This window comes from Oncorhynchus mykiss, chromosome 8 (genome assembly GCF_013265735.2).
Source record: "Oncorhynchus mykiss isolate Arlee chromosome 8, USDA_OmykA_1.1, whole genome shotgun sequence".
In the NCBI taxonomy this organism is placed as follows: Eukaryota; Metazoa; Chordata; class Actinopteri; order Salmoniformes; family Salmonidae; genus Oncorhynchus; species Oncorhynchus mykiss.
In genome coordinates, this window is record NC_048572.1 from 24096665 (window position 1) to 24115346 (window position 18682).

The 18682-nt window shown below is 44.2% G+C and overlaps 1 protein-coding gene across 2 annotated transcripts in view; it reads left to right on the forward strand.

Moving 5' to 3' along the window:
• LOC110529652 (mitochondrial peptide methionine sulfoxide reductase) overlaps positions 1 to 18682 on the forward strand; it is a 117255-nt gene that overhangs the window by 97264 nt on the left and 1309 nt on the right. The window lies entirely within an intron of this gene.

The following is an 18682-nucleotide window of genomic DNA, read 5'->3' on the forward strand; positions in this document are numbered from 1 at the left end:
GTGTGTGTGTTCCTGAGGTAGTAGTGTGTGTGGTCCTTAGGTAGTGTGTGTGTTCCTGAGGTAGTAGTGTGTGTGTCCCTGAGGTAGTAGAGTTTGTGTGTTCCTGAAGTAGTAGAGTGTGTGTGTTCCTGAGGTAGTAGAGTTTGTGTGCTCCTGAGGTAGTAGAGTTTGTGTGTTCCTGAGGTAGTAGTGTGTGTGTTCTTGAGGTAGTAGTGTGTGTTCTTGAGGTAGTAGTGTGTGTTCCCGAGGTAGTAGTGTGTGTGTTCCTGAGATAGTGTGTGTGTGTTCCTGAGGTAGTGTGTGTGTTCCTGAGGTAGTGTGTGTTCTTGATGTAGTAGTGTGTGTTCCTGAGGTAGTAGTGTGTGTTCCTGAGGTAGTAGTGTGTGTATTCCTGAGGTAGTAGTGTGTGTTCCTGAGGTAGTAGTGTGTGTTCCTGAGGTAGTAGTGTGTGTTCCTGAGGTAGTAGTGTGTGTTCCTGAGGTAGTAGTGTGTGTTCCTGAGGTAGTAGAGTTTGTGTCCCTGAGGTAGTAGAGTTTGTGTGCTCCTGAGGTAGTAGAGTTTGTGTGCTCCTGAGGTAGTAGAGTTTGTGTGTTCCTGAGGTAGTAGTGTGTGTGTTCTTGAGCTAGTAGTGTGTGTTCCCGAGGTAGCAGTGTGTGTTCCCGAGGTAGTAGTGTGTGTGTTCCTGAGGTAGTGTGTGTGTTCCTGAGGTAGTGTGTGTTCCTGAGGTAGTGTGTGTTCTTGAGGTAGTAGTGTGTGTGTTCCTGAGATAGTGTGTGTGTGTTCCTGAGGTAGTGTGTGTGTTCCTGAGGTAGTGTGTGTTCCTGAGGTAGTGTGTGTTCTTGAGGTAGTAGTGTGTGTTCTTGAGGTAGTAGTGTGTGTTCCTGAGGTAGTAGTGTGTGTATTCCTGAGGTAGTAGTGTGTGTATTCCTGAGGTAGTAGTGTGTGTTCCTGAGGTAGTAGTGTGTGTTCCTGAGGTAGTAGTGTGTGTATTCCTGAGGTAGTAGTGTGTGTATTCCTGAGGTAGTAGTGTGTGTTCCTGAGGTAGTAGTGTGTGTTCCTGAGGTAGTAGTGTGTGTTCCTAAGGTAGTAGTGTGTGTGTTCCCGAGGTAGTCGTGTGTGTGTTCCCGAGGTAGTTGTGTGTGTGTTCTTGAGGTAGTAGTGTATGTGTTCTTGAGGTAGTAGTGTGTATTCTTGGGGTAGTAGTGTGTATGTTCCCGAGGTAGTGTGTTCCCGAGGTAGTAGTGTGTGTGTTCACGAGGTAGTAGTGTGTGTGTTCACGAGGTAGTAGTGTGTGTTCCTGACGTAGTAGTGTGTGTGTTCCTGAGGTTGTAGTGTGTGTGTGTTCCTGAGGTAGTAGTGTATGTGTGTTCCTGAGGTATTGTGTGTGTTCCTGAGATAGTAGTGTGTATGTTTCCTAGGTGGTAGTAGTGTGTGTGTCCCGAGGTAGTAGTGTGTGTGTTGTTGAGGTAGTAGTGTGTGTTCCCGAGGTAGTAGTGTGTGTTCCTGAGGTAGTAGTGTGTGTTCCTAAGGTAGTTGTGTGTGTGTTCACGAGGTAGTAGTGTGTGTGTTGTTGAGGTAGTAGTGTGTGTTCCCGAGGTAGTAGTGTGTGTGTTCCTGAGGTAGTAGTGTGTGTTCCTGAGGTAGTAGTGTGTGTTCCTGAGGTAGTGTATGTGTTTGCTGAGGTAGTGTATGTGTTCCTGAGGTAGTAGTGTGTGTGTTCTTGAGGTAGTAGTGTGTGTTCCCGAGGTAGTAGTGTGTGTGTGTTCCCGAGGTAGTAGTGTGTGTTCCTGAGGTAGTAGTGTGTGTTCCTAAGGTAGTAGTGTGTGTGTTCCCGAGGTAGTAGTGTATGTGTTCTTGAGGTAGTAGTGTGTATTCTTGGGGTAGTAGTGTGTATGTTCCCGAGGTAGTGTGTGTGTGTCCGAGGTAGTAGTGTATTACCGAGGTAGTGTGTGTGTTCCCTCGTTCCTGTATTGTTCACCTACGGATCACGCCTTTATTTTAGGCCTAGACATCCCTTTGTTGTAGCAAACTGTGTCTTGGATGCAATGCTATAAAGAAAAATGATTTAGCTGTGTGTGTGTGTAGAATTAGGGGCTGGGGTGGAGGGACTTACTAACTGACTACAGTGTCCTTGTTTTACCCCTGACTTGCCAGTGTGATAACTCCTGATTCCTATGGGTGGATCTTGTGCTCGAGGGCTGCTCCCTTTGTGTTAGCATGAATTATTCCTAAAAATGAATTTCATCTTTCAATAATTCTTCCTCATTTGTTCACCCCCCCTCCTTATTTCTAAAATGTTTTTCTCCTCTCTGAGCGTCCATTTCTGTGCACAAAGGCGTGTGTGTGTGTGCTTATTGTGTCTCCTGTCTTCTCCCTCTTTCTAATCCTGCTCTAGCTTTTTAACATGCTGTGTCGGGTTCTATTTTTACTAACATTTTCTCCCTCTCTTTTTTCTTCATTTTCCTGCCTTCCTGAAATGTCTGCAATAGAAGGTCATGTTAGGCTGCTTATCGCTACCTTTCACGTTTCTGCCGTTAACCAAGGCGCGCAGGTATTTGCATTCCAAATGAGCACTCTGTCTGACATGCAAATGAATTAGTCTGAATTATGCATTTCTCCATTTGGTAACATAACACAGCTCAGGGCCGCTGGAACAAACACAGCAGACACCGTCTGAGTCAGAGGAGAGGAGGACAGGGACGCCATTTTGGAGATTCTGCCACTAGCACTTCCTCTGACCCAGGATGTAGGTTAAGCTGTAGGGGAGTGTGGGGTAAATTAAGCCAAAGAATTAATGTAATCCGCACTTGTTTTGAGGAATCATACGCAAAATGAATAATTTGACCAAATATTTAGGAAGAGATCATTTCATGGAGTCTGTAAAGGAAGAAACCACATGGAAAAAGTGGGAAGCAAGTTAGGTCCAAAAAACCGATTTGAAACAAGTCAAATGAATGACATTATGCTTTTATCTAAACCAAAGTACATCATTTTAAGATTGTTCTATACATCATTTGGGGTCTCTATAAGTGTCAATATTAGGTCCTAAACCTAGCATGAAAGTGCACTCACTTTATAAGTGTTTGGGCTAATATAGTCCAAATATTTGCCTCGGGGTAAGTTGAGCCGTTGGCCATGGGGTGAGTTGAGCCGTTGGCCATGGGGTGAGTTGAGCCGTTGGCCATGGGGTGAGTTGAGCCAACAGCAAGTTGAGCAGATTTGAAGTGTTTTCTTCCCAGCTGTAATGCAAGGCATTTTCACTGGGATTTGAGGAAGCAACAGAGCTTGCCCTTGGTTAAAAGTGTTTGTTAGGTGTTAGGTGTTAAGCCTGTATTAAAGACAAAACATCTATTGTGATTGTGTTTAAGAAATGTAGTGGTATTGTTTCATTCAGTACAGAAATGTGTAGGCGGCTTAACTTACCCTGTCCTGCCGCTCAACTTATCCCATACCTATTGTTCCAAGAGACAACTTTTTAAAAATGTTTTCAAAACTGTAATCTTTACATGAATTATGATTATTTCCAGGGATACACAACATCCTGAAATTTATGTAGATATCTTTGTTAGAAAGAATACTATATTTCCCTTGACGGAGTGATACTGAATGTATAAAATGGCTCAACTTACTCTCCCGTACGTGTGTGGCTTTCACACCCACAGAAATACAGTAGATCGTTCATAGTCCATAGAGTGGACAGATACAGTAGATCGTTCATAGTTCATAGTCCATAGAGTGGACAGATACAGTAGATCATTCATAGGGTGGACAGATACAGTAGATCGTTCATAGTCCATAGAGTGGACAGATACAGTAGATCATTCATAGGGTGGACAGATACAGTAGATCATTCATAGGGTGGACAGATACAGTAGATCATTCATAGAGTGGACAGATACAGTAGATCATTCATAGGGTGGACAGATACAGTAGATCGTTCATAGTTCATAGGGTGGACAGATACAGTAGATCGTTCATAGTCCATAGAGTGGACAGATACAGTAGATCGTTCATAGTCCATAGGGTGGACAGATACAGTAGATCGTTCATAGTCCATAGGGTGGACAGATACAGTAGATCGTTCATAGTCCATAGAGTGGACAGATACAGTAGATCGTTCATAGTCCATAGGGTGGACAGATACAGTAGATCGTTCATAGTCCATAGAGTGGACAGATACAGTAGATCGTTCATAGTCCATAGTCCATAGAGTGGACAGATACAGTAGATCATTCATAGGGTGGACAGATACAGTAGATCGTTCATAGTCCATAGTTCATAGGGTGGACAGATACAGTAGATCGTTCATAGTCCATAGTCCATAGAGTGGACAGATACAGTAGATCGTTCATAGTCCATAGTTCATAGGGTGGACAGATACAGTAGATCATTCATAGTCCATAGTCCATAGAGTGGACAGATGCAGTAGATCGTTCATAGTCCATAGTCCATAGGGTGGACAGATACAGTAGATCGTTCATAGTCCATAGTCCATAGAGTGGACAGATGCAGTAGATCGTTCATAGTCCATAGTCCATAGAGTGGACAGATACAGTAGATCGTTCATAGTCCATAGTTCATAGGGTGGACAGATACAGTAGATCGTTCATAGTCCATAGTCCATAGAGTGGACAGATACAGTAGATCGTTCATAGTCCATAGTCCATAGAGTGGACAGATACAGTAGATCGTTCATAGTCCATAGTCCATAGGGTGGACAGATACAGTAGATCGTTCATAGTCCATAGTCCATAGAGTGGACAGATACAGTAGATCGTTCATAGTCCATAGAGTGGACAGATGCAGTAGATCGTTCATAGTCCATAGTCCATAGGGTGGACAGATACAGTAGATCGTTCATAGTCCATAGAGTGGACAGATACAGTAGATTGTTCATAGTCCATAGTCCATAGGGTGGACAGATACAGTAGATCGTTCATAGTCCATAGTCCATAGGGTGGACAGATACAGTAGATCGTTCATAGTCCATAGTCCATAGGGTGGACAGATACAGTAGATCGTTCATAGTCCATAGTCCATAGAGTGGACAGATACAGTAGATCGTTCATAGTCCATAGGGTGGACAGATACAGTAGATCGTTCATAGTCCATAGTCCATAGGGTGGACAGATACAGTAGATCGTTCATAGTCCATAGTTCATAGGGTGGACAGATACAGTAGATCGTTCATAGTCCATAGTCCATAGAGTGGAAAGATACAGTAGATCATTCATAGTCCATAGGGTGGACAGATACAGTAGATAATTCATAGTCCATAGAGTGGACAGATACAGTAGATCGTTCATAGTCCATAGTCCATAGGGTGGACAGATACAGTAGATCATCCATAGTCCATAGAGTGGACAGATATAGTAGATCATCCATAGTCCATAGGGTGGACAGATACAGTAGATCATCCATAGTCCATAGAGTGGACAGATACAGTAGATCATCCATAGTCCATAGAGTGGACAGATACAGTAGATCATTCATAGTCCATAGAGTGGACAGATATAGTAGATCGTTCATAGTCCATAGTTCATAGGGTGGACAGATACAGTAGATCGTTCATAGTCCATAGTCCATAGAGTGGACAGATACAGTAGATCGTTCATAGTCCATAGTTCATAGGGTGGACAGATACAGTAGATCGTTCATAGTCCATAGTTCATAGGGTGGACAGATACAGTAGATCGTTCATAGTCCATAGTCCATAGGGTGGACAGATACAGTAGATCGTTCATAGTCCATAGTCCATAGGGTGGACAGATACAGTAGATCGTTCATAGTCCATAGTCCATAGAGTGGACAGATACAGTAGATCATTCATAGTCCATAGTCCATAGAGTGGACAGATACAGTAGATCATTCATAGTCCATAGAGTGGACAGATGCAGTAGATCGTTCATAGTCCATAGTTCATAGGGTGGACAGATACAGTAGATCGTTCATAGTCCATAGTCCATAGAGTGGACAGATGCAGTAGATCGTTCATAGTCCATAGTTCATAGGGTGGACAGATACAGTAGATCGTTCATAGTCCATAGTTCATAGGGTGGACAGATACAGTAGATCGTTCATAGTCCATAGTCCATAGGGTGGACAGATACAGTAGATTGTTCATAGTCCATAGTTCATAGGGTGGACAGATACAGTAGATCGTTCATAGTCCATAGTCCATAGGGTGGACAGATACAGTAGATCGTTCATAGTCCATAGTCCATAGGGTGGACAGATACAGTAGATCGTTCATAGTCCATAGTCCATAGGGTGGACAGATACAGTAGATCGTTCATAGTCCATAGTCCATAGGGTGGACAGATACAGTAGATCGTTCATAGTCCATAGTCCATAGGGTGGACAGATACAGTAGATCGTTCATAGTCCATAGTCCATAGAGTGGACAGATACAGTAGATCGTTCATAGTCCATAGGGTGGACAGATACAGTAGATCGTTCATAGTCCATAGTCCATAGGGTGGACAGATACAGTAGATCGTTCATAGTCCATAGTTCATAGGGTGGACAGATACAGTAGATCGTTCATAGTCCATAGTCCATAGAGTGGAAAGATACAGTAGATCATTCATAGTCCATAGGGTGGACAGATACAGTAGATCATTCATAGTCCATAGAGTGGACAGAGACAGTAGATCGTTCATAGTCCATAGTCCATAGTCCATAGGGTGGACAGATACAGTAGATCATCCATAGTCCATAGAGTGGACAGATATAGTAGATCATCCATAGTCCATAGGGTGGACAGATACAGTAGATCATCCATAGTCCATAGAGTGGACAGATACAGTAGATCATCCATAGTCCATAGGGTGGACAGATACAGTAGATCATCCATAGTCCATCGAGTGGACAGATACAGTAGATCATTCATAGTCCATAGAGTGGACAGACATAGTAGATCATTCATAGTCCATAGGGTGGACAGATACAGTAGATCATTCATAGTCCATAGGGTGGACAGATACAGTAGGAGTTAATGCTTCAGTATGGAGTAGCTCCATGGTTTGGGATGTGATCAAGGAACCTGTGTGTGTTCATATGAGGAGTTAATATTACTGTCTGCCTTCCTCACCTCTGTGTTCAGTAGACATAGAAAGCTGTTGAGGAGACCCAAGCCCCCTGGATCTCCCAGGAAGGGGTGCTTGTTAGTCCCCCTCGGGGTAGGATAACCCCTGACCAGGAGCCCCCAGCTAATGAAGGAGTGAGCGAATGATTGGAAGGAGGGGTAAATGATGGATGGGGTTTAGAGGAGAGGTGTGACCTTTGTTCACAGCATGTCACTCTCAGCTGATGAGATGTATGTGTGTGTCGGCTGATTAAGGCTAGTGTGTACTCAGCCAACATAAAGACAACGAAAAGAGTTCAGACGCATAAAACTGAATATTCCGTCTCTTCCATTGAAGCAAACAAGCAAAAGAAAAGGGACCTGCAGGGTACTGGCCAGACTGAATTGGAGAGTGGATGAATGTCAAGTCCCATTAGCTTCCATCCACTGCTAAAGTGCTGTCTCCTAGACCTACCATCACTCACTGCTTAGACACAGAAATGAGAGATAAACATGTCATTCTCCTTCTGCATGGTTTCCTTTGTCTCTCAGGTGAACTATGAGCCATCTGCTGCCAGACTGACATGTACACATATGCAAAAGTATGTAGACACCCCTTCAAATTAGTGGATTTGGCTATTTCAGCCACACCCGTTGCTGACAGGTGTATAAAATCGAGCACACAGTCATGCAATCTCTATAGACAAACATTGGCAGTAGAATGACCTTACTGAAGAGCTCAGGGACTTTCAACGTGGTACCGTCATAGGATGCCACTTTTCCAAGTCAGTTAAGGGCTGTTATTGTGAAGTGAAAACACTCAGCTCGCGAAGTGGTAGGCCACACAAGCTCGCAGAATTGGACTGCCGAGTGCTGTAACACGTAGCGCATAAAAATCGTCTGTCCTCGGTTGCAACACTCACTGCCGAGTTCCAAACTGCCTCTGGAAGCAACGTCAGCATAAGAACTCTTTGTCGGGAGCTTCATCAATTGGGTCTCCATGCCCGAGGAGGAATAATGGTCTGGGGCTGTTTTTCATGGTTCGGACTAGGCCCCTAAGGGACATCTTAACGCTACAGCATACAATGACATTCTAGACAATTCTGCTCAGGGACTTTCAACGTGGTACCGTCATAGGATGCCACCTTTCCAACAAGTCAGTTAATCAAATTTCTGCCCTACTGGAGCTGCCCCGGTCAACTGTAAGTGCTGTTATTGTGAAGTGGAAACGCTCAGTCGCGAAGTGGTGGGGCACACAAGCTCACAGAACGGGACCACCAAGTGCTGTAGCATGTAACAATTGTCTGTCCTCGGTTGCAACACTCACTACCGAGTTCCAAACTGCCTCTGAACTCAATGTCAGCACAGCAACTGTTTGTCGGCAGCTTCATGAAATTAGTTTCCATGGCCGAGCAGCCGCACGCAAGCCAAGTGTGCAATACCAAGCGTCGGCTGGAGTGGTGTAAAAACTCAATATTCACTTTATTTCACAATAAGGTACAGAAGTGAAGTGAAACTTCCAGAAGCTGTTAAATGAGGGCCAGGTTGACAGGATGGGTAGTGTAATGTATAGTACACGTGAATTACAGTACACATAAATTACAAGTGAGTACCCCTCAAGATAAACTTAATTTTAACTAGCAGAAATCCTGTACAATGCATAGTAATTACATTGCTTATTACGATGCTTTGAAATAGTTAACCCAGATGGTTCACTTTATTTTGGTGGTAAGTGCTAGCAATTATGTTGAGTGAAGATATATTTTCAACAGTGGACATTTATGGATAAGTAATTAGAGCCTATTGAGCAGAATCTCTCAGACACCCAAGACATCCACGAGGGGTCACAACCTTCGTAACAGTTGTTACTGAATCGAATAAAGCTGAGAAGAAATGAAACACAGAAAGTTTGTGAATTTAGTGGAAACCATCCCATTTGTAACAAGCACGGTAACAAGAATGAATTGTTACACCTTTGCAATTACAGACCGCAATACTTGTTAGTGTGATAGTCAGTTAAGAACAAATTCTTATTTACAATGACGGCCTACCCCGTCCAAACCCAGGGACTGTAGTGATGCCTCTTGCACTGAGATGCAGTGCCTTAGACCGCTGCGCCACTCGGGAGCCCCTTAAAAAGTTTGACCTAAATATACCCACATTTTCCGCACTGATCATGATGGAACTGTGTGATGACAAGTGCCAAGTCTTGCGCCATGCGTCAAGTTCAAAGTAACAGTTTGATAATAATGAAAATGATTTAAAAAGCCTACATTTTTTTTTTTTACGACAATTTCTATTTGGCCTTCATTAAATAGTATATAAAGGTAGGCTAAATCAAATGATGTAATGGAATGATAAGAATGTAGGGAAGGGAAAGAACACTAAATTGGCAGTTAAATATGCGTGGTTATTAGGCGACTTATGGTCAGTACCGATAGTGGCTAATAATATTTAACATAGGCTATAGCCTATACATTGAAGGGAACAGAAAAAGTTGTGACATTATTAAAACATTCTAGAGCACAAAGGTTACATTTGGTGTGACTTTTTGCCTTGTCATCCAATTTGGCTTGCGTCTCCACATTTAATAATGTGGAACATAATGGCACAGCATTTCATACTTCACTGTAGGAAATGGGCATAAATAGGCCTACCTGTCATGTTGATATTGTCACACCCTGATCTGTTTCACCTGTCCTTGTGCTTGTCTCCACCCCCCTCCAGGTGTCGCCCATCTTCCCAATTATCCCCTGTGTATTTATACCGGTGTTCTCTGTGTTTGTTGCCAGTGTTTTTCCTGTCAGCTCCTATCGTTTCCCAGCATCTCATTTCTCGTCCTCCTGGTTTTTGACCTTTGCCTGTCCTGACCCTGTACCTGCCCGCCTGACCTCTGTCCCTGAGCCTACCTGCCGTCCTGTACCTTTGCTCCACCTCTGGATTACTGAACTCTGCTTGTCCCTGATTCAGCATGCCGTCCTGTACCTTTGCCTTACCCTGGATCTTTGACCCCTGCCTGCCTTAACCTGTCTTTGCCTGCCCCTGTTGCTACAATAAACATTGTTACTTTGACAGTCTGCATCTAGGTCATACCTTGATTCCTGATATACATGCTTTTCAGTTCCCTTCCATATGACTGGTTTCTAGAACAATTATAATTTAGCCTATATTTACAATCTCCTTACTTAAACAGATTACTCATGTACCTAGGTCTTATCAATAGCTCTTTTCATATCAATGTATAAAGGACAGCGCATGGAGACTGCTGTTATTTTTTATCTTTACCTTATTCATGGTTTCCTCACTCATAAAGGTGGTGGATTATTTGACAAATACTATATTTGGCTACAGAAGTGCCATTTCTTAATGATCTCTGCAGCTTTCGTACAAAAACAAATCCTGTGGAATGACGTCAGCACATACTGGAGGAGTTACTGGCTAGCTACAAGTGGCTAGCTTAGCTAACAAACTAGCTATTCGGTAAAATTGAAAAAGAGGATTTTTTTGTGCCTAAAGTCGACCTTTAAAGCTAATTTCCTGCAAATGTTTTTTTGTTGCCATTATGTGTTCATAGGCTACATTGGGGTGGGCGAATCGACCTGTTCTGAATATTGAGGGGGATGTCTCCCCATCCCCCGTGGCAATTCTGTGTAGGATTTACACGAGCGTAACTCGGGTCTGATTTCCGCCATTGTGTAAATGTCTTTCCCTGAAGATGCTAACAAACTGTAACAAAGGAATACAACATATGGACATTCTAAATAGTGGCAGCTGAAGTTCTATACATTAAGAACATTCATCTTGAAATCTAAGTTACACCCCCACATCCTTTGTTTCTCCTACCTGCATCCAAGGTTGTGCATGTTTTATGGGGTCCTTAAATACACAGGGTGCTTTAGACGTGTGCTGTTGGAGTTTCCTTTGGCGTATTATAGGCTCTTAACGCTAAATGGGATATTTCACTCTTCACAAATCCTTTGTTGCCCAGAAATGGACTAAAAATGGTGATTGGGATTTAATGTCCTGCCAATGTCTCAGCCTGTTGGACACCAGGCTGCTTACCTTGTTTTGTTCCACAAAAGCCTTTTGTCTCAAGCTCTTGCTCTGATCCATTTTCCAGAGCTGAGTGGGAGAAAGAAATGCCACCTGCCACTGCATTATCTTAGCTACACTCACACTTGCACACAGACCTTCCTCCCACCTCGCTGTGACAATAAGTGTTAACACTGCCCACTGTAGCTCTGGTCTCCCTAGCGACCAGGCTTCTTGGGGAGGCTGCCATAATGGGTGAGCTCAGAACGATGGAGTGCCATCCAGGCTCGGTACCGCCACGGAAACATGCCTGTCTCCAATTCTATCTGGCGGTGCCAGTTTGGCCAGGTGCCAGAGGGGGGTTGGCATGCACCCGGTGGTGAGCTGCGGATGGCGATAGCTACCTGCTGGGTGTCCACACAGAGATATTCAGAGGGAGAGAGAGAAAGGGAGAACGAGGTAGAAAGGAATAGGGGAAGAATGTGTCTGACAGAGGAGAGTATGGAAAGGGGCAGTAATTAGGGAGAGAGGACTGAGTGGTAAATGGGGGATGATGAGGCTGAAAGAGTTAGAGAGAGGCTTAAATGTCTGTGGAGATCCTTCCATGGCCTATATGGAAGCTGGGTTATAGGGGTGGAGCTGGGCTATAGGGGTGGGGTATAAGGGTGGAACTGGGGTCATATGGGTGGAGCTGGGCTATAGGGGTGGAACTTGGGTCATATGGGTGGAGCTGAGGTTATAATGGTGGAACTGAGGTCATATGGGTGGAGATGGGCTATAAGGGTGGAGCTGTGGTTATAGGGGTGGAGCTGGGGTTATAATGGTGGAACTGGTGTCATATGGGTGGAGATGGGGTTATAATGGTGGAGCTGTGGTTATAGGGGTGGAGCTGGGGTTATAATGGTGGAGCTGTGGTAATAGGGGTGGAGCTGGGGTTATAATGGTGGAGCTGGGGTTATAATGGTGGAGCTGGGGTTATAATGGTGGAGCTGGGGTTATAGGGGGGGAGCTGGGGTTATAGGGGTGGGTGTAGTTAGGACTAGAGTTAGGGCTGAGGGTATAGTTAGAACTAGAGTTAGGGCTGAGGGTATAGTTAGAACTAGAGGTAGGGCTGAGGGTATAGTTAGAACTAGAGTTAGGGCTGAGGGTATAGTTAAAACTAGAGTTAGGGCTGATGGTATAGTTAGAACTAGAGTTAGGTCTGAGGGTATAGTTAGAACTAGAGTTAGGGCTGAGGGTATAGTTAGGACTAGAGTTAGGGCTGAGGGTATAGTTAGAACTAGAGCTAGGGCTGATGGTATAGTTAGGACTAGAGTTAGGGCTGAGGGTATAGTTAGAACTAGAGTTAGGGCTGAGGGTATAGTTAGAACTAGAGCTAGGGCTGATGGTATAGCTAGGACTAGAGCTAGGGCTGATGGTATAGTTAGAGCTAGGGCTGATGGTATAGTTAGAACTAGAGCTAGGGCTGATGGTATAGTTAGAACTAGAGCTAGGGCTGATGGTATAGTTAGAGCTAGGGCTGATGGTATAGTTAGGACTAGAGTTAGGGCTGAGGGTATAGTTAGAACTAGAGTTAGGGCTGAGGGTATAGTTAGAACTAGAGCTAGGGCTGATGGTATAGCTAGGACTAGAGCTAGGGCTGATGGTATAGTTAGAGCTAGGGCTGATGGTATAGTTAGAACTAGAGCTAGGGCTGATGGTATAGTTAGAACTAGAGCTAGGGCTGATGGTATAGTTAGAACTAGAGCTAGGGCTGATGGTATAGTTAGGACTAGAGTTAGGGCTGATGGTATAGTTAGAACTAGAGCTAGGGCTGATGGTATAGTTAGGACTAGAGTTAGGACTGATGGTATAGTTAGAACTAGAGCTAGGGCTGATGGTATAGTTAGGACTAGAGTTAGGGCTGATGGTATAGTTAGAACTAGAGCTAGGGCTGATGGTATAGTTAGAGCTAGGGCTGATGGTATAGTTAGAACTAGAGCTAGGGCTGATGGTATAGTTAGAACTAGAGCTAGGGCTGATGGTATAGTTAGAGCTAGGGCTGATGGTATAGTTAGGACTAGAGTTAGGGCTGAGGGTATAGTTAGAACTAGAGTTAGGGCTGAGGGTATAGTTAGAACTAGAGCTAGGGCTGATGGTATAGCTAGGACTAGAGCTAGGGCTGATGGTATAGTTAGAGCTAGGGCTGATGGTATAGTTAGAACTAGAGCTAGGGCTGATGGTATAGTTAGAACTAGAGCTAGGGCTGATGGTATAGTTAGAACTAGAGCTAGGGCTGATGGTATAGTTAGGACTAGAGTTAGGGCTGATGGTATAGTTAGAACTAGAGCTAGGGCTGATGGTATAGTTAGGACTAGAGTTAGGACAGATGGTATAGTTAGAACTAGAGCTAGGGCTGATGGTATAGTTAGGACTAGAGTTAGGGCTGATGGTATAGTTAGAACTAGAGCTAGGGCTGATGGTATAGTTAGGACTAGAGTTAGGGCTGATGGTATAGTTAGAACTAGAGCTAGGGCTGATGGTATAGTTAGAACTAGAGTTAGGGCTGAGGGTATAGTTAGAACTAGAGGTAGGGCTGAGGGTATAGTTAGAACTAGAGTTAGGGCTGAGGGTATAGTTAAAACTAGAGTTAGGGCTGATGGTATAGTTAGAACTAGAGTTAGGGCTGAGGGTATAGTTAGAACTAGAGTTAGGGCTGAGGGTATAGTTAGGACTAGAGTTAGGGCTGAGGGTATAGTTAGAACTAGAGCTAGGGCTGATGGTATAGTTAGGACTAGAGTTAGGGCTGAGGGTATAGTTAGAACTAGAGTTAGGGCTGAGGGTATAGTTAGAACTAGAGTTAGGGCTGATGGTATAGCTAGGACTAGAGCTAGGGCTGATGGTATAGTTAGAGCTAGGGCTGATGGTATAGTTAGAACTAGAGCTAGGGCTGATGGTATAGCTAGGACTAGAGCTAGGGCTGATGGTATAGTTAGAGCTAGGGCTGATGGTATAGTTAGAACTAGAGCTAGGGCTGATGGTATAGTTAGAACTAGAGCTAGGGCTGATGGTATAGTTAGAACTAGAGCTAGGGCTGATGGTATAGTTAGGACTAGAGTTAGGGCTGATGGTATAGTTAGAACTAGAGCTAGGGCTGATGGTATAGTTAGGACTAGAGTTAGGACTGATGGTATAGTTAGAACTAGAGCTAGGGCTGATGGTATAGGTAGGACTAAAGTTAGGGCTGATGGTATAGTTAGAACTAGAGCTAGGGCTGATGGTATAGTTAGAGCTAGGGCTGATGGTATAGTTAGAACTAGAGCTAGGGCTGATGGTATAGTTAGAACTAGAGCTAGGGCTGATGGTATAGTTAGAGCTAGGGCTGATGGTATAGTTAGGACTAGAGTTAGGGCTGAGGGTATAGTTAGAACAAGAGTTAGGGCTGAGGGTATAGTTAGAACTAGAGCTAGGGCTGATGGTATAGCTAGGACTAGAGCTAGGGCTGATGGTATAGTTAGAGCTAGGGCTGATGGTATAGTTAGAACTAGAGCTAGGGCTGATGGTATAGTTAGGACTAGAGTTAGGGCTGATGGTATAGTTAGAACTAGAGCTAGGGCTGATGGTATAGTTAGGACTAGAGTTAGGACTGATGGTATAGTTAGAACTAGAGCTAGGGCTGATGGTATAGTTAGGACTAGTGTTAGGGCTGATGGTATAGTTAGAACTAGAGCTAGGGCTGATGGTATAGTTAGGACTAGAGTTAGGGCTGATGGTATAGTTAGAACTAGAGCTAGGGCTGATGGTATAGTTAGAACTAGAGTTAGGGCTGAGGGTATAGTTAGGACTAGAGTTAGGGCTGATGGTATAGTTAGAACTAGAGCTAGGGCTGATGGTATAGTTAGAACTAGAGCTAGGGCTGATGGTATAGTTAGGACTAGAGTTAGGGCTGATGGTATAGTTAGAACTAGAGCTAGGGCTGATGGTATAGTTAGGACTAGAGTTAGGGCTGATGGTATAGTTAGAACTAGAGCTAGGGCTGATGGTATAGTTAGGACTAGAGTTAGGGCTGATGGTATAGTTAGGACTAGAGTTAGGGCTGAGGGTATAGTTAGGACTAGAGTTAGGGCTGATGGTATAGTTAGGACTAGAGCTAGGGCTGAGGGTATAGTTAGGACTAGAGTTAGGGCTGATGGTATAGTTAGAACTAGAGCTAGGGCTGATGGTATAGTTAGGACTTGAGTTAGGGCTGATGATATAGTTAGAACTAGAGCTAGGGCTGATGGTATAGTTAGGACTAGAGCTAGGGCTGATGGTATAGTTAGAACTAGAGTTAGGGCTGAGGGTATAGTTAGAACTAGAGGTAGGGCTGAGGGTATAGTTAGAACTAGAGTTAGGGCTGAGGGTATAGTTAAAACTAGAGTTAGGGCTGATGGTATAGTTAGAACTAGAGTTAGGGCTGAGGGTATAGTTAGAACTAGAGTTAGGGCTGAGGGTATAGTTAGGACTAGAGTTAGGGCTGAGGGTATAGTTAGAACTAGAGCTAGGGCTGATGGTATAGTTAGGACTAGAGTTAGGGCTGAGGGTATAGTTAGAACTAGAGTTAGGGCTGAGGGTATAGTTAGAACTAGAGTTAGGGCTGATGGTATAGCTAGGACTAGAGCTAGGGCTGATGGTATAGTTAGAGCTAGGGCTGATGGTATAGTTAGAACTAGAGCTAGGGCTGATGGTATAGCTAGGACTAGAGCTAGGGCTGATGGTATAGTTAGAGCTAGGGCTGATGGTATAGTTAGAACTAGAGCTAGGGCTGATGGTATAGTTAGAACTAGAGCTAGGGCTGATGGTATAGTTAGAACTAGAGCTAGGGCTGATGGTATAGTTAGGACTAGAGTTAGGGCTGATGGTATAGTTAGAACTAGAGCTAGGGCTGATGGTATAGTTAGGACTAGAGTTAGGACTGATGGTATAGTTAGAACTAGAGCTAGGGCTGATGGTATAGTTAGGACTAAAGTTAGGGCTGATGGTATAGTTAGAACTAGAGCTAGGGCTGATGGTATAGTTAGAGCTAGGGCTGATGGTATAGTTAGAACTAGAGCTAGGGCTGATGGTATAGTTAGAACTAGAGCTAGGGCTGATGGTATAGTTAGAGCTAGGGCTGATGGTATAGTTAGGACTAGAGTTAGGGCTGAGGGTATAGTTAGAACAAGAGTTAGGGCTGAGGGTATAGTTAGAACTAGAGCTAGGGCTGATGGTATAGCTAGGACTAGAGCTAGGGCTGATGGTATAGTTAGAGCTAGGGCTGATGGTATAGTTAGAACTAGAGCTAGGGCTGATGGTATAGTTAGGACTAGAGTTAGGGCTGATGGTATAGTTAGAACTAGAGCTAGGGCTGATGGTATAGTTAGGACTAGAGTTAGGACTGATGGTATAGTTAGAACTAGAGCTAGGGCTGATGGTATAGTTAGGACTAGAGTTAGGGCTGATGGTATAGCTAGAACTAGAGCTAGGGCTGATGGTATAGTTAGGACTAGAGTTAGGGCTGATGGTATAGTTAGAACTAGAGCTAGGGCTGATGGTATAGTTAGAACTAGAGTTAGGGCTGAGGGTATAGTTAGGACTAGAGTTAGGGCTGATGGTATAGTTAGAACTAGAGCTAGGGCTGATGGTATAGTTAGAACTAGAGCTAGGGCTGATGGTATAGTTAGGACTAGAGTTAGGGCTGATGGTATAGTTAGAACTAGAGCTAGGGCTGATGGTATAGTTAGGACTAGAGTTAGGGCTGATGGTATAGTTAGAACTAGAGCTAGGGCTGATGGTATAGTTAGGACTAGAGTTAGGGCTGATGGTATAGTTAGGACTAGAGTTAGGGCTGAGGGTATAGTTAGGACTAGAGTTAGGGCTGATGGTATAGTTAGGACTAGAGCTAGGGCTGAGGGTATAGTTAGGACTAGAGTTAGGGCTGATGGTATAGTTAGAACTAGAGCTAGGGCTGATGGTATAGTTAGGACTTGAGTTAGGGCTGATGATATAGTTAGAACTAGAGCTAGGGCTGATGGTATAGTTAGAACTAGAGCTAGGGCTGATGGTATAGTTAGAACTAGAGCTAGGGCTGATGGTATAGTTAGGACTAGAGCTGGGACTTAGGCTGGCGTGGAAGTAGAATATGGCCTCTGTCAATTGCATACTCCTCTCTCATCACCTCCTTCTCAAAAGGGAACCTCTGGCTTTCTCATCCAATGGGAGAAGGAGGTGAGTAGAGATGACGTGGGGAGTATGCAATTATTAAAAAAAGGCTCTTGAGAGAGAAGAGTTGATTCTGTGTTACCTCGCTCTCTCTCTCCTGTCCCCTCTGCAATGGCAGCTGCTCCTAACAGGTGCGTGGCTACCTCCAGGCAGATGGTCAGAGAAATGAGGTAGTTGGCAGGTTACTTCACACAGCCTTTCTTTCGCCCCACACACACACACACACACACACACACACACACACACACACACACACACACACACACACACACACACACACACACACACACACACACACACACACACACACACACACACACACACACACTGAGCAACAGAACATAAGTGAGAGGGGGGAGGTTGGCGAGGTAGAGGAAGAGATGGTGAAGTAATGGAGGACTAAAGATAGAAAGAGAGAAATAGAAAATGAAAGAAAGATCCATTGTTTTTTTGAATCTCCCAAGTGGTATTGCATTAAGGTACACTACACGGCCAGAAGTATGTGGACACCCCTTCAGATTAGTGGATTCGGCTATTTCAGCCACACCTGTTACTGACAGGTGTATAAAATCGAGCACACAACCATGCGATCTCCAAACATTGGCGTAGAAACATTGGCAGTAGAATGTGTTAGACTGAAGAGCTCAGTGACTTTCAACGTAGCACCGTCATAGGATGCCACCTTTCCAAGTCAGTTAAGGGCTGTTATTGTGAAGTGAAAACACTCAGCTCGCGAAGTGGTAGGCCACACAAGTTCGCAGAATTGGACTGCCGAGTGCTGTAACACCTAGCACATAAAAATCGTCTGTCCTCGGTTGCAACACTCACTGCTGAGTTCCAAACTGCCTCTGGAAGCAATGTCAGCATAAGAACTCTTTGTTGGGAGCTTCATCAATTGGGTTTCCATGCCCGAGGAGGAATAATGGTCTGGGGCTGTTTTTCATGGTTCGGACTAGGCCCCTTAGTTCCATTGAAGGGACATCTTAACGCTACAGCATACAATGACATTCTAGACAATTCTGTGATTCCAAATTTGTGGCAACAGTTTGGGGAAGGCCCAACATCAGTGCCTGACCTCACTAATACTCTTGTGGCTTAATGAAAGCAAGTCCCTGCAGCAACGTTCCAACATCTAGTGGAAAGCCTTTCCAGAAGAGTGGAGGCTGTTATAGCAGCAAAGGGGGACCAACTCCATATAAATGCCAATGATTTTGGAATGAGATATTTGACAAGCAGGTGTCCACATACTTTTCGCCATGTAGTGTAAAGCTACTCTCAACAATATCCCCCTGGAACATAACCTCTCATTTCTCAGCTAAAAATCATCATATTCTCACAACCCAGAACAATGAATTTGCTTCCAAC